This window comes from Pecten maximus, chromosome 11, assembly GCF_902652985.1.
Source record: "Pecten maximus chromosome 11, xPecMax1.1, whole genome shotgun sequence".
NCBI classification, from domain to species: Eukaryota; Metazoa; Mollusca; class Bivalvia; order Pectinida; family Pectinidae; genus Pecten; species Pecten maximus.
In genome coordinates this window covers 6,133,652-6,149,526 of record NC_047025.1, presented here as the reverse complement: position 1 = coordinate 6,149,526, position 15,875 = coordinate 6,133,652, and the positions used below count along the sequence as shown (strand labels likewise).

The following is a 15,875-nucleotide window of genomic DNA, read 5'->3' as shown; positions in this document are numbered from 1 at the left end:
AAACACTTGAAGTGAACCCGGGATTTAAATTTCTTTCTGAAGGGGAAACCGAATTTAAACTCTGAAAAGGTTTTTAAAAAAAACCGATTAACACTGAAGTGAACTGGAGTTAACACTGAAGTGCACTGGAGTTAACACTGAAGTGAACTGGAGTTAACACTGAAGTGAACCGGAGTTAACTCTGAAGTGAACCGGAGTTAACTCTGAAGTGAACCGGAGTTAACTCTGAAGTGAACCGGAGTTAACTCTGAAGTGCACTGGAGGCTTGATTCACACCACTTAGACTTCTATATACTGAATATCCATCATTGAACATTGGACGTGAAGAGCAGGTAATTATTTCACAATGTTCTTGATAACAGGACAATGGATATGATAAATTAATCGAAGTGTTTCACTACAACCCAATGTAAACAATCCATATCCAGTCGCCATATTCCCCTTTTCAATTATTGTTAAAGTATAAGTTCATAAAGTGTTAAAAACAATACTTTCATATCCTCGGTAAGTCAGTAAGTAGTTGATATAAATAAATAATTTGATTAAAATCAATACATATACAAGTTCAGGTAATTCGCCAACATTCGCCAATAATCGCCAATAATCAACAACAACGTCCATGGTATATTTAAGCATTGATGTCTTTTTTTTTTTAGTTGCATCGGGGTATGAAACTAATTTTGTTTGCAAACTGTATGAATCCGCGTAGCGGATTCTTACAGAAGATTGCAAACAAAATTTGTTTCATACCCGATGAAACTAAAAATAATTGACATCAACGCTTATAATTAATTTTTGAAAATGATTTTCTAATTTAAAACATGTTTTATGTACAATTTTACTGGTTTTAAATGGGATTCTTTTTCTCAAATCAATACGCAACGTCAATTGTCGTATTGTGACGTCACATTTTTCGAGCCATTCTTGGAATTTCTTTCATAGAAGAATGAAAAGAATTTTTCGACCAATCAGATTTGAGTATTTACCATGAAAACAAAGAAAAAATTAATTATATATATATATATAAGTTATGGAACGCTACTTTGTCAACTTATGTAAAATCCACTTCAGTAATAAACTTGACTACAGAATGTTAATTATGAGGTTTTTTGGTTATTAAGTGTTTACAGGACACAAGTATACCAAAGGCCAGGACCAGACGAACCCAGGCCACGTCGGATAGATTCAGTAGACAACCATTTAGGGATTGATTGTCATTTTTGTTGCTTGCATGGATTGATGATTGGAAGTGAACCTCGTGCAAATGAAGTGAGTTCATGTACCATTTGCACGAGGTTCACTTCCAATCATCAATCCATGCAAGCAACAAAAATGACAATTAATCCATATATTTACGTTAACCAAATTAAAAACTTCGCCACCAGATTGCAAAATTCGGTCACAACGGTGTGACGTATGTCATTTTGTAACATTGTTGTACATTGTTATAACATTGTCGTACATGTGTGCACAGTAGTGGAACAGCAGACAGTCAGCTACGTTTTGATTATTACGATGTTGATACACATAAATACGATATTTTCAAGGTAAACTATTCATTTATAACAAATATTTATGATATTGTATAATAAAAACTTAGCAATACCAATATCAATACGAATTTAAAGTGCAGTCTTGACAGTATAGTATGTGTGTGATTTGGTCACTCGAGACACAGGGACTTGGGTAAAAAAATGAGCACAAGGTTAACGTGACGACAGCTGTTCAGTGAAATATCACAACATTAAAAAACAGACTTTATATACTCTATAAAGCCTTGAAGAAAATGGATTTAGTAAGGTTTTATATTTTGAATGAATGTTGGATTATTTATAGATGTCATATGTTACTCAAAATTTAACGCCGAACCCCTGTGACCGTATGTGATGCAGTCTAAAAGCCGGGATATTCAGAGCTCCAGAAAAAGTGTAACAATGTGGATTTTAGTCGCAGGTTAGCTGATGATGTACATTGTGCTCTTGAAATATTGGATTTCATTGTCGTCCTGGCGTTTTGGGATGTAAATTCTGATAATAGGCCTAGTAAGTAAAGAAACATTGATTTGAAAATCGCGGTATTCGACAGCTGGAAACTTGTGTCCTCCTTATGTTTAGATTGAGTCAAATTACGACAATAATGTGTCCCTGTGTTCGATTTAGCATACTGCTGCTAAAGTCTGTTTTGTGTTGTTAAATAGTGTTAAAATTGAGGTTTATTTTCTGTGACCACTAAAATGGTATCAAGCATGGCATTCGAGATACAGCTAACGTTAGACCTACTGCGCTACGGAGATTATGAGCTCGGTGCTATCGGGAGTGTCAGTTTTCTGTCAGATCCTGTTTTCTAAACTGTCTGCATTATACTGACATTTTTATTAGCACATAAAGCGGCTATTCCACATGTGTTTATATACTTTTATAACAATGTTACAAAATTCACAAAATGAAAGTGCATTCAAGTCTGAGGCGGTACAGAACTCGATCGCCATTGTAAACTCAGTGAATGTATTAGCACGCCGGCAAGACAGTGATTCGTCACTCAGAACAGAAGCACGCGACCCAAAATCTTCAACGGGAAATGAAGTGATCTGAGTTTATTATGTTCATTGAGGCGGAGCGAAGTGAAAATGTAAATATTAAGAGAAGAAAAAACTACAGACGTGACAATTTGGTGGCAGCGGTAGGATACTAATTATCCTAATTTCATATTTCAAATCAAATCATATAATCAAATGATCTGTCCAACTGTACAGCTCAGGTAAGCATTATTTGTGATTTTTTTTTATTTTTTTTTTTTTTATTGATTTTTTTATTTTAAAGACTATCCTTCAATTCGACGAATTCCGTGTCTAAGTTGTTAGGGGTGAGGCTAGAAACGTCTAATTTTTCACTATGATCATGTCCGAGTAGAGGGCCGACCATCAGTCAATGCACCATTGACAGCTGCAGGGATTTCGGGCCAGGCGATAAGTCGCAGTAGATCATGAGTTAGAGGCCAGGTCAGAGCACGAATCATAACATTGTCTTCACTCTTTATTTGCGTTACTATATCATATTTTGTAGATGCAGATTATATAGGAGTTGCCTTCCTTGGACTATATTGATTTTATCCAATGACTCTAGACCTATTATGTTAAAGTACTTGAACCACTATTATGTTTTAAAGGGGGCTTAAATAGCATCCTTCAATAATAACAGTGAATTGTAGTGGGGTTTTTTAGTTGTTCTAAGCATATGACAATTCATAGTTATATAAATTAAATTCTTGCACTGTCTACCCTTGCTTGGAAAAAAATGTTTCTACTAAATAAAGAACAGAGCATAAAAATGTCCAAGTGCATATAGTTGCACTAGCCATAGCTGTAAATACTGTTTAGTTATTCAAAAAATAATTGAAACAAGTACTCAGTTTAAATGTATATATATATATATATAGCTTAGAAACACAAATGACGAAGGAAGACAACTTTTTGACTCGTGCCCTGACCGGGCCTCGAACTCACGATCTACGGCACCCAATCGCCTAGCCAGAAATATCCGCAGCCTATACCGCTGCGTCACATCGGCGTTCTAAAAAGAACGTTTCAATGGCGCAGTGATGGTCGGCCCGATACCCTGACATGATCATTGTGGAAGTCGTCTATAAGGTGATATAAAATACCTGGATCGCAATGTATTTACATACATGGATACGAATTGTACATATATTATATATATTTCTCTCGGTACAACTACGACATGAAATTCAAATCTTATCTTCGGATCACCAACACAGAGTGTATATGATACATTGTGCTAATAAATAGATATAGCTTAGAAACACAAATGACGAAGGAAGACAACTTTTTGACTCGTGCCCTGACCGGGCCTCGAACTCACGATCTACGGCACCCAATCGCCTAGCCAGAAATATCCGCAGCCTATACCGCTGCGCCACATCGGCGTTCTAAAAAGAACGTTTCAATGGCGCAGTGATGGTCGGCCCGATACCCTGACATGATCATTGTGGAAGTCGTCTATAAGGTGATATAGAATACCTGGATCGCAATGTATTTACATACATGGATACGAATTGTACATATATTATATATATTTCTCTCGGTACAACTACGACAGGAAATTCAAATCTTTATCTTCGGATCACCAACACAGAGTGTATATGATACATTGTGCTAATAAATAGATATAGCTTAGAAACACAAATGACGAAGGAAGACAACTTTTTGACTCGTGCCCTGACCGGGCCTCGAACTCACGATCTACGGCACCCAATCGCCTAGCCAGAAATATCCGCAGCCTATACCGCTGCGCCACATCGACGTTCTAAAAAGAACGTTTCAATGGCGCAGTGATGGTCGGCCCGATACCCTGACATGATCATTGTGGAAGTCGTCTATAAGGTGATATAGAATACCTGGATCGCAATGTATTTACATACATGGATACGAATTGTACATATATTATATATATTTCTCTCGGTACAACTACGACAGGAATTCAAATCTTTATCTTCGGATCACCAACACAGAGTGTATATGATACATTGTGCTAATAAATAGATATAGCTTAGAAACACAAATGACGAAGGAAGACAACCTTTTGACTCGTGCTCTGACCGGGCCTCGAACTCACGATCTACGGCACCCAATCGCCTAGCCAGAAATATCCGCAGCCTATTACCGCTGCGCCACATCGGCGTTCTAAAAAGAACGTTTCAATGGCGCAGTGATGGTCGGCCCCGATACCCTGACATGATCATTGTGGAAGTCGTCTATAAGGTGATATAGAATACCTGGATCGCAATGTATTTACATACATGGATACGAATTATACATATATTATATATATTTCTCTCGGTACAACTACGACAGGAAATTCAAATCTTTATCTTCGGATCACCAACACAGAGTGTATATGATACATTGTGCTAATAAATAGATATAGCTTAGAAACACAAATGACGAAGAAGACAACCTTTTGACTCGTGCCCTGACCGGGCCTCGAAACTCACGATCTACGGCACCCAATCGCCTAGCCAGAAATGTCCGCAGCCTATACCGCTGCGCCACATCGGCGTTCTAAAAAGAACGTTTCAATGGCGCAGTGATGGTCGGCCCGATACCCTGACATGATCATTGTGGAAGTCGTCTATAAGGTGATATAGAATACCTGGATCGCAAAGGTGGATTGAATATTCTTTTTTGTTCTTTTGATCATTAATATATGGATTAAGAACATTTTGGAAGTACTGAGGTGAAAAAAACATGCATTATTTTATGCATCATTGTTTGTTCGTGCTTGCCTCTTCTTACTGAATGTGTTTCCCAACCAAGTTTATTATATAGTATATGGTGTGATGTTCCGGGTCTAAGTCCTGTTATAATTCTAGCTGCTTCTAATTGGATTCTAAAAGTTCTTTAGATTGTTGAGTGCAATTATCACATACTATGTTTGCATAATTTAAAATTCGTCTAATATACCCTGTGTAAGTTTTAATTAATGACCTACCAACCTTATTTTTGATGTAGCGAATGATGTATAATCTACTATAAGTTTTTCATGAAGAATGCTTTGTTTCCAAGTTGCAGCATCCTTAAGATTAAGACTTATGTGTTTGTGTTCTGTTGTGTCAGTGCTTTTGGGCGTGATTTTTGTAATGTTTTCTAGAAATGTGCTTGGTTTTCATCTTTAATTAAGTATAAGGAGGTGTTGTCAGCAAAAAAAATGATTATAGTAGAAACATTTTCAGTGATGTCATTGATATAGAAGAGAAAACGAAGAGGCCCACGAACAGTTCCCCTGCATTAACAAGCTTGAACTATGAAAGATAGCCTTCAGTAACAGTAACAGTAACCTAAACAGTAGAATAATCAGGTATAAAGACAGACTGATGTTTGGTAAAGATAACATTTTCAACGTGTAGACCAGCGCACGGTTTTCACTTGATAAAAGCATCCTGATATTTTGGTTTTCTTTTTAAGAAATGTATTTTGTTTGGTTATTTTTCACCAAAATGATTAGTCGAACACTCCCATATCAGTACAAAACTGGAATACACTTATTAGTCAATAAATATATGTTGACAATGTTTTGTATTTTGTTGACTATAGTGATGAAACAAGTATATTGACATTAGATAATAAATGCTCATTGACCCTTTCTAAACAAAAAGCAATGAAATGACTATCTCCATCAAGTCTGCATTATTATCAACAACAAACAAGAACATACGAAATTTGAAAATTTCTTTATTGAAAGACCTTCAATTATTCCGTCTCCCCCACACAATGTAGGTTTGCATGCTTAAAAAGTGCCGCTTTCACCAGTTTGACCGGTTTGACCGGTTTGACCGGTGGCTCCGGCAGCTCCGGTAGCACCAGTTTCACCCTTTAATCCAATTGACCCTTTTGGAAGAACAGAACCAGTTGAACCTGTTGGACCGACTGCACCAGTTTCACCGTATCCAGTTTGTCCTGTTTCTCCTTTTAATCCCTTTGATCCAGTTGTACCAGTTGATCCTGTTGGCCCAGTTAATCCAGTTAATCCTGTACTTCTGGTAGGACCGGTAACTCCCGTAATTCCTGATGGCCCTCGCGGCCCTTCATTGAAATCGGTTAAACCCAACAGAAGAACTCCTGTAATACAGCAAAGATACATAATATATGTAATTAATTCTCAACACAAGTATACACTGTAGGAAGTCAGACCAAGATACCACTTAAATCTAGGGACTATAACGTTTAATGTTTTAATGATGAATCAAACCTTGCAGAGTTCCTGAAATAGTATATGCTCGGTGTTATGGCTTTTTTGGATGGTAAGCAGTGCTTCATCGCCAATGACAATTCAAGTTATGAAACGGGTTTGTTTACTTATGCTTGCTTCTCCTTATAACAATAACAAGAGGCCAAGGGCCACGTAGTACTCTGGACATGGTCTTTTTCTTCAATTTATTATTGTCAATTTCCTTGCATTTGGTAATTATAATTTGTTTGTCACAACGCTGTCGCTTTATAGTTGATCAATGAACCGGCCACTGTATATATACTTTTATAATTGGATTTTAATCCAGCATTTATTATTATTTCATTTAAGGCAGCTAACATGTTATGATTGTAAAAGAGGCACAGATTACCTGTATCACTCACCTGATTATTTAAGAAACTACATTTTAAATGCCTTAAATAAAATGTATCATATAGTGCATATTATATGTATATTGATTATATTTATTTGTTTAACAACATTACTTTAAATCATTTAAATCAAACAAATCACAACTTTATTTGATACCAGTGATCCTGACAAAAAAGGACAGCTACATATGCATTATTTGACATTCTTTCACAACAGTATTATACATAATGCATGTAGTTCAAAGTAATGCAGTGAAGCTCCAACAAAGAGTATTTATGATTGATGTAAAACGTATACTTATGAATTTGATGGCCTTGTTTAAACCTTAATCTGATATAAAACAAAGCTACATCTCCAACAAAGAGTAATTTAAAAAAAACAAGAATTGGCTGTTTTTCTTTATGATAAAATACAAAAATATATATATATATAATTTGCGTTAATACAACCCTCGAGAAGTTTGAGCTACCTTTCTCATTTTAACTTTTATGTGAATAAATAAGTGATTGCATCCCGTAGAACATGTATCGTTTTCCGCCTCTACACCGTTATATTATAAGCGTCATAGATAGTACATCTTTGATAACACATCGTATTGCGCTCTTGTGCAACTCGGCAGACAGTAGAATCATATACACGTAGTTTAACGATGTACATGTTTGATCTTCTTATTCATATTAAATGAGTTGGAATTGAGGGACAACAGAATGTTATAACTCAGATGCATGGATTTGCCAACCATATCCTCTCTCTTCCTTCCTATATGCACTGGTTGAACAAAATAAGCGAGGAAAATAATTAGCGATGCTACACAAATAACAGTAAAGATTATCGTATAAAGTGTATTTTTAAAAAATGGTTTCCTCAGGTCGGGATAATGATTCATGGAGCTTAGTTAACCAATATCAACCTCGGTTGAATCGGTCCTATCAATTTTAACGTCGGTGCCGCGGTGGCCGAGTCATTAAGGTGTACGAACACTTTAACACTAGCTCTCCACCACTGGGTCCCAGGTGCCAGGTACTGACCGTAGCTCGCTGGTTTTTCTCCTGGTTCTCCGGCTTTCCTCCACCTCCAAAACCTGTCACGTCCTTCAATGACACTGGCTGTTAATAGGACGTTAAACAAAAACAAACCAAACCTCAGGTCGAACAGGAAAAGGACCATCCTGGTTCAATTAGTCTGCTATTCCACGTGTAGTGTTATATATAGAACCTTATTTGGGCCTGTTCAGTGGACAGGGACATTTCAACACGAGTGTAAGAGTTTCGCCAGTCATCTCGAGGATTGCCGAGTGCTTGTCAGCCAAACTCTTACAGGAAGATTGAGATACCCCTGTACACGGTATAGGCCAATGTTTGATTGTTTTTTTCAGATACTTATATAAATATAAAAAGGATAATTAAAAAATCAAAAATAAGAATGTGTTGTGAAACCATTCCATCGCACTATTATCAATGTCCTTGAAATGTGTGTCAAAATTGATGATGTTTTTTATTTGTGACGGGGTTATGCTATACAAAATACCATGTTATGCTATTGCGAATGGCGGCATAGCGCGTGTCGGCTGTCCCTACCCGGATGATAGACATATTTATCGTTTCCCTGTCAAAAACGGAGATTCACCTGTTGAAGTATGGAAGAAATAGTCGTAACAATTCTATTATGACTAATTAGTAAATAAAGTAATACATACCTATACCGAAAGTTACCACGGCATATACAAATGAAACCTCAGATGGCGTTAGCTCTGCAGTCAAAGGGGGGATTAAGTCTCCTGGAGTGGCCATGATCTGAAATCAAATACCTGTATTAACGACATGACAAGTCGAATACTATGGAATAAGCTGAGATTTGAACCTTAATTTCAATAGTCACTTCTTTCTCAAGCTATAAATAATGATAGGAACTTTTGATACGATATTATTGTTCAACAGACAAAATTTTATTACATTTTTACCAGTGAAATATCAAAAATTATTCATTCTATAAAAGTGATATTTTTCATTTTCACTAGTGAAAAATATCACATTTTTCACTGAAAAATATCATATTTTTCACTGAAAAATATCACTTTTGCTAATTTGACCAATCAAATTAATGATTAGAAAATACCAAAATAATTGACCAATCAGAAAGCCCGACATATATGTCAGCACCTGGACAAGGAGAACTACTTTTTTGTATGCAAACTTTCGCTGTAGGCCTAATTAGCATACGGGGTAGGTTTTTCGTTGATAAAAAATATAATAAACAGAATATCTAACAGTGTCTCTGCGCACTCGTGAAAAATCAAAATATTATCCCCACTCGTGAAATATATTTGGTATTACTGAAGACATTGTTAGATATTCTCTTTATATTTCCTGTAGAAGATAAAAACTGAGAGTAAAGGACAACCACAGTCCATATGAAAATACTGGTACAGTGTATGTACGTAGAGTTTAAATGATACCAATGAACGCAAAGCCTTACAAGAGCTAATCCCTTGACCCACTGACCGTTTAATAATGGAACTCATGTCCCTGAGATAAAGTTGCAGCATATGTTTATGTAACTTTTTAGGAGGGGTGAGGAGAGGGGGATTGCTTTCGATAAAAATGATACAATACACAGACTGGAACAAATTATCATGCCCCTGTGGTTGTGAACACCCTTGGCAAATTGGGCCAGTCTCATTTTTTCGAGGGTGTTCCGAACCTGTTCTTATGTTTATTTTGCAACAGTGATATTCTGATAATGCTTGTTAAGGGAAATAGAAAAAAACATGTTAACACCATGTTGTATAAATAGAGGCTCCAATTCGTGACGATTTTCTTCTTCTTTGTTTATAATTTTTATCCAACGCTCGTTAGTTAAATTTCTAATTTTTCTAAAGCTCGTGTCACTCCAAAATTAGAAAATTAACTAACTCGAGTTGGATAAAAATGATAAACAACCTCCAATTGTTGTGGAACCTCTATATATATAACAAGGGATCTACATGATTTTTTTTAACAAGTCGCGATTCTTGTTTATCCCATCACTTCCTTCCTTACAAATACATGCTTATTGAGTTCAAATTATCCCAACGTAGCAGCTTAATTGTATGAACCGAATCACTACGTGAGAAAACATAGTTCGGGAAGAAGGAAAGCTTGTTATCTATTTTAGATGCACGTCTCATATCGTCTGTACTATATTTTTAAAGGGTATAATTCTACAAAGTGAAATGTTTGATCATCCTTGTCTTTGTGATTTATTATTAGGTCCCTTGTTTATATGACTCCTCTCAAATATATTCAAAGACGACAACATCATCGCGAAGTCGAGCTTCACCGCTGAATATTAGACTACAAAATGTAATTGTTGTCAGATTCAGTTATCGGTCCTGGATTTCGTAGGTATGCTATTGTACTTGTTATTGTGATGTTCAATGTTTATTCTGAGATTCATGCATTTCAACAAATATTTCAGAAATCGAGCTTGAGTGCTGAGCGATGTGTTTAAATCATATTTGTTAGTGTGCTTACACGAAATCTCTTTTCAGTTTTCGGACACGGGACAAATGTTCCGAATGGAATGTTAACATTTTCTGTTTGGGATATACATTTGTAGTAAAGGTAAGTTGAAAGATAAGAAAGTGGGGTTTTTTGTTGTTTTTTTTTTACTTTTTATTTGTTGTTTTTTTTTATGTGCAATATCCGTACGTTCTAGGTTTAGGCTTACCTTGGATGCCTGTTTTGATAATTCATTCAAGGCTATCGGGGTCCACTGCTTATGGAGAATCGCGGGGGAGGTGGTATGTCAGTTCTGGCTCGCTATGTTCAATGCAATCTCTCGCCTCCGTGCGTTGTCTATTTTATCATCATCAAATCATGTTTCGTTGAATTATACGACTCAAACCCCAGATTAATCGAGATTGCCATGAGGACACCCCTCTCATCCAGTCATGCAAATGTTGACCCCCGGTAAATCAACAAGACGTGTCCTTGTTGATATTTTGAAGAGAGGCGACAAAAAAAGAATAAGTGAGAAGGCCAGAGATAAGCCAATCAGATTTGATGGAGGTCACAAATGACCAATCGGAGGCTTTAAAGGTGGTTACACAACTCGGTGTGTAAACAAAAACACAGCCACAAAATTCATCAAGTGCCATATCAGTAGGAAACGAGATTTCAAACATGGTTTCCACTCCTGGAGGCGCGAGACTATTACTCCGGGACATAGGATTGATAAAGTGCAATTCATCGCACCCGAAGGGCGTAAGAGCAAAGTTCTCTTTAAGACATCACGTGTATGAGCTATATTTTCAATCAATCATTTACTCAATACACACTCGCTTCAGTTTTAAACTTCTAGGTGGTTATACTAGATCTGAAATAATAATCGAAATACGTGATGTTGCTTCCTCTTATTCTAATTGATGTCCGTGCTACAACCATAAAACAGAACATTGCATATCATAAAAATGCTTCATATATTAAATTAAAATCGTATTTTATAGTCTGTAGTATTACTTTGTTACATAACATCTGAAATGTGATAGAGAATACCGGTGTCATTATGCAGTGTGCATGTCATTGCGGATATTTAGAATGTACAATAATCTAGAATCCAACGATACAAATGTAAGACAACGTCAATTCAGGGCCTGGACTAGTCTATAAGAATTTCAGCTCGACGACACACGTATAATACATAGTTTATGAGTTTATAATACAAACATTTTTATGATATCACTGTTGCCAAAAACACCATCGGAAAGTCGAGATTGTATCATTTTTTTTGGATGATCCCAACTTCAGGGACATGAACAAAATGTGTTACAGTCTGTGTATTTGGACATATGCAAGTGTATAGCATATTTCCAGACGCATTGTATTATTTCTATTGAATTGTATGTTGTATTCTTTAACTCTTTTTCTCGAATTTCGAACCATTCATCACAAAACGAGTCCTTGAAGAAGGAAACAGTTGTATGATGTATTCATTTATCTATTCATATATATATATTTATGCCAAACAAAATGAAGTCAAAATGGACAAATATATCAAGAATCCTGTAATTTTATTTCAACGCTATTTAATCAATATTGCATTATTTTTACGCAGAATGCGGCTTTCTGATTGGTTGGAAAAAATGATTCCTCTATGAAAAATTTGACGTCACAATACGGCCATTGACGTTGTATATTGATTTGTGGAAAATAATCCCTTATAAGATCATTTAAAATGTACATAACACATATTTTAATTTTGAATATCAATTTCAAAAACTAATTATAAGCATTGATGTCAATTATTTTTTTAGCTTCATAGGAGTTTGAACAAAAATTTGTTTGCAAACTTATATTTACATTTTCACTTCGCTCCGCCTCAATGAACATAGTAAACTCAGATCACTTCATTTCCCGATGAAGATTTTGCGTCGCGTGCTTCGGTTCTGAGAGACGAATCACTTTCTTGCCGGCGTGTGAATACATTCACTGAGTTTACAATGGCGATCGAGTTCTGTACCGCTTCAGACTTGAATGCGCTTTCACTTTGTGAATTGTGTAACATCGTGTAACATTGTTATAAACGTATATGAACACAAGTGGAATAGTCGCTTTATGTGCTATTAAAATGCCAGTATAATGCAGATAGTTTAGAAAACAGGATCTGACAGAACACTGATACTCCCGATAGCACCGAGCTCATGACCTACATGTACGTAGCGCAGTAGTGTTATATACCCGGTATATGGTATATATATATATATATTATCAACCATCAAGTGTGTATCTGGAATTAATCAATATCATCTTTTTATGTTAGTATGTTAATTGTTCCGTAATTTGTGTCGGTCCATCACCGGAAATTGTTTTGATGTTTAGTTGAAGAAAAATAAAATATAAGTTGGAGGCACCACGTGTTAGAGATTTTCTATATTGTACACACAGCCAAGCAAACCCCAAACACAACAGTAGGTCTAACGTTAGCTGTATCTCGAATGCCATGCTTGATACCATTTTAGTGGTCACAAAAAATAAACCTCAATTTTAACACTATTTAACAACACAAAACGGACTGTAGTAGCAGTATGCTATATCGAGCACAGGGACACATTATTGTCGTAATTTGACTCAATCTAAACATATGGAGGACACAAGTTTCAAGCTGTCGAATACCGCGATTTTCAAATCAATGTTTCTTTACTTACTGTTATCAGAATTTACATCCCAAAACGCCAGTACGACAATGAAATCCAATATTTCAAGAGCACAATGTACATCATCAGCTAACCAGCGACTAAAATCCACATTGTTGCACTTTTTCTGGAGCTCTGGATATCCCGGCTGTTCGACTGCATCACATACGGTCACAGGGGTTCGGCGTTAAATTTTTTAACATATGACATCTATAAATAATCGAAAGACTAAAAATCCAACATTCATTCAAATTATCAACCTTACAAAATCCATTTTTTTCAAGGCATCAGAGAGTATGTAAACTCTGTTTTTTAATGTTGTGATATTTCACTGAAAAGCTGTCGTCACGTTAACCTTGAGCTCATTTTTTTTAACCGAGTCCCTGTGTCTCGAGTGACCAAATCACACACATACTATACTGTCAACACTGCGCTTTAAATCCTATCTATATGGGTATTGCTAAGTTTTTATTAAACAATATCATAAATATTTAATATAAATGAATATTTTACCTTGAAAATATCGTATTTCATCATCGTAATAATCAAAACGTGTATGGGACTATATTTGCGTTGCCTTGGCGACGAGAATAGCGAACTGTCTGCTGTTCCACTACTGTGCACACATGTACGACAAGTATAACAATGTTACAAAATGACATGCTTACGTCACACCGTTGTGACCGAATTTTGCAATATGGTGGCGAAGTTTTTAATTTGGTTAACGTAAATATAAGGATTAATTGTCAATCCTTAAATAAAAGACATATGACACGTCTGTCAAGTTCATAAAAAAACATTTGAATAGTGTGTCAAATTTCGCAAGACTTAGTAACATTTTTATAAAATGTTTCGGCCGTTTTGCCAGGAAATTCTTTTGATGAGGGTTTATGTACGGCGTAATAGGGCATTATGAAATAGTTATCTTGTACATACTACTTAGTATCTTGAACGTACAATTTATCATCTTGTTCGTACAACTTAGTATATTGAACGTACAAGTTATGATTCTGTACGAACGACTTAGTATTTTGTGCGTACAACGTATTAAGATATGATCTTATTCGTACAAGTTATTATTTGGCATCAACAACTTAGTACCTTGTATAACAACTTAGTATCTTGTAAGTACGAGATTCTATATTGTGCTACCAGATACTATGTTTAAACTTATACATATGTAAATAATAATAAATTGTTCTTTCCTGTTAAGATTTCTTGTTGAGGTCAGCAAAGGAATTGTCAAGGGAGTATGGCGATTCACTTAAAATAACGGAAATACCTGCAGACTATTCTGGAGGGATAGAGCAACTGAAGTAAGTTGACATCAATAGAAAAATATACAGAATATGGATGCATTAATGAAATCGTAATTCAAAGTCAAACCGATATAATGAGTGTGATACATGACAATAGATGTACATTGAGAAGAATTCTAAGAACTAGGCCTGCAAGGAAAATAAGGAAAAACATCGGGAGGGATTGTCGTTTGATTTTGATTTTAGTTTTTGTAGTATTAATGAAGGAAATTTTCCTAGTGAAAGACAATATGTAAATAAGCTCTCGATTAATTTCTGTCAAATGTTTTTGGCATCTTTTTCACAGACGAGTTGAAGGGGCAAAGGTGATTCTGTGGTTCGGAAGTATGATTAACATGCCTTATGATGACCAAGTGAGCACGCTCAGACTGATCTCTACCATGATGACAGGTGAGTCTTTTACACCAGATCAATTGTTTGAGAGCGGTAAAAGGAGGTAATTATACTGACAGAGATCATAGTCTATCAGATTTTTTACTCTCTTCTTGCCTTTCATTATCAATCATTGCTAGGCTTGACTATTACAGGTACTCTTCACTATTGCAACTGTTACTATTGGTGAAATTTCTAGTGCGAAATTCTTACTATTGTGGTATACTATTGCAATAATATTGTAGACTAAACTTACCTCATTTTACATGACAATTAACGGTTTTATTTAAACACTGTATGTCTTTTATACATATTAAATATAGGTGTATATAAGATATAAAACAAGTTCAACTTAGAAAATTTTAAATTGTGTTTGCTTCCATCCAATGAGAACTACGCGGTCTCTTACACACAATATAGGCCAGTCAAATAACACAAAAGACACATTACGAAAGAATATACATTTTATTGCAGGATTGTAATTTTGTGATAAACAGAATATCTTACAGTTTCACGAGTGTGCAAAAAATATCAAAATATGGGTCTTACTCTTGTAACATATATTTGGTATTTCTGAAGACACTGTTAGATATCCTCTATACCTTCATATTCATCCGCAATTTTGCAGTGTTGTCCATATCAGTCGTTGCAGTCGCAAATATCGCGAATATTTGCCCCTTTCTTTTGCAGTATCGTGGATTTTAGGGACGTTGGAGAGGCCAACATAGATATGCTGCCCCCGTTGCAGCTCTTGTAGTCTTATTTCGTTGTTTCATTACTCACTAAATCGGTCTTTCAACATGCAGAGTTTGAAAAGGTTGACTCTATTTTTTCATTTTCAAATACGCGTTGTGAAATAGATTCTTTTCTATAAAT

General features: G+C 35.7%; 1 long non-coding RNA gene across 1 annotated transcript; it reads right to left on the bottom strand.

Annotated features, from left to right (window-relative positions):
* Positions 1-6,231: 6,231 nt before the first annotated feature.
* LOC117337096 lies at positions 6,232-8,930 on the bottom strand. Its single transcript, XR_004534753.1, has 2 exons — positions 8,833-8,930; positions 6,232-6,634 (listed from the first exon to the last, which is right to left on the bottom strand). It is a non-coding gene; the product is annotated as an uncharacterized LOC117337096 (long non-coding RNA).
* Between the last annotated feature and the right edge of the window lie 6,945 nt (positions 8,931-15,875).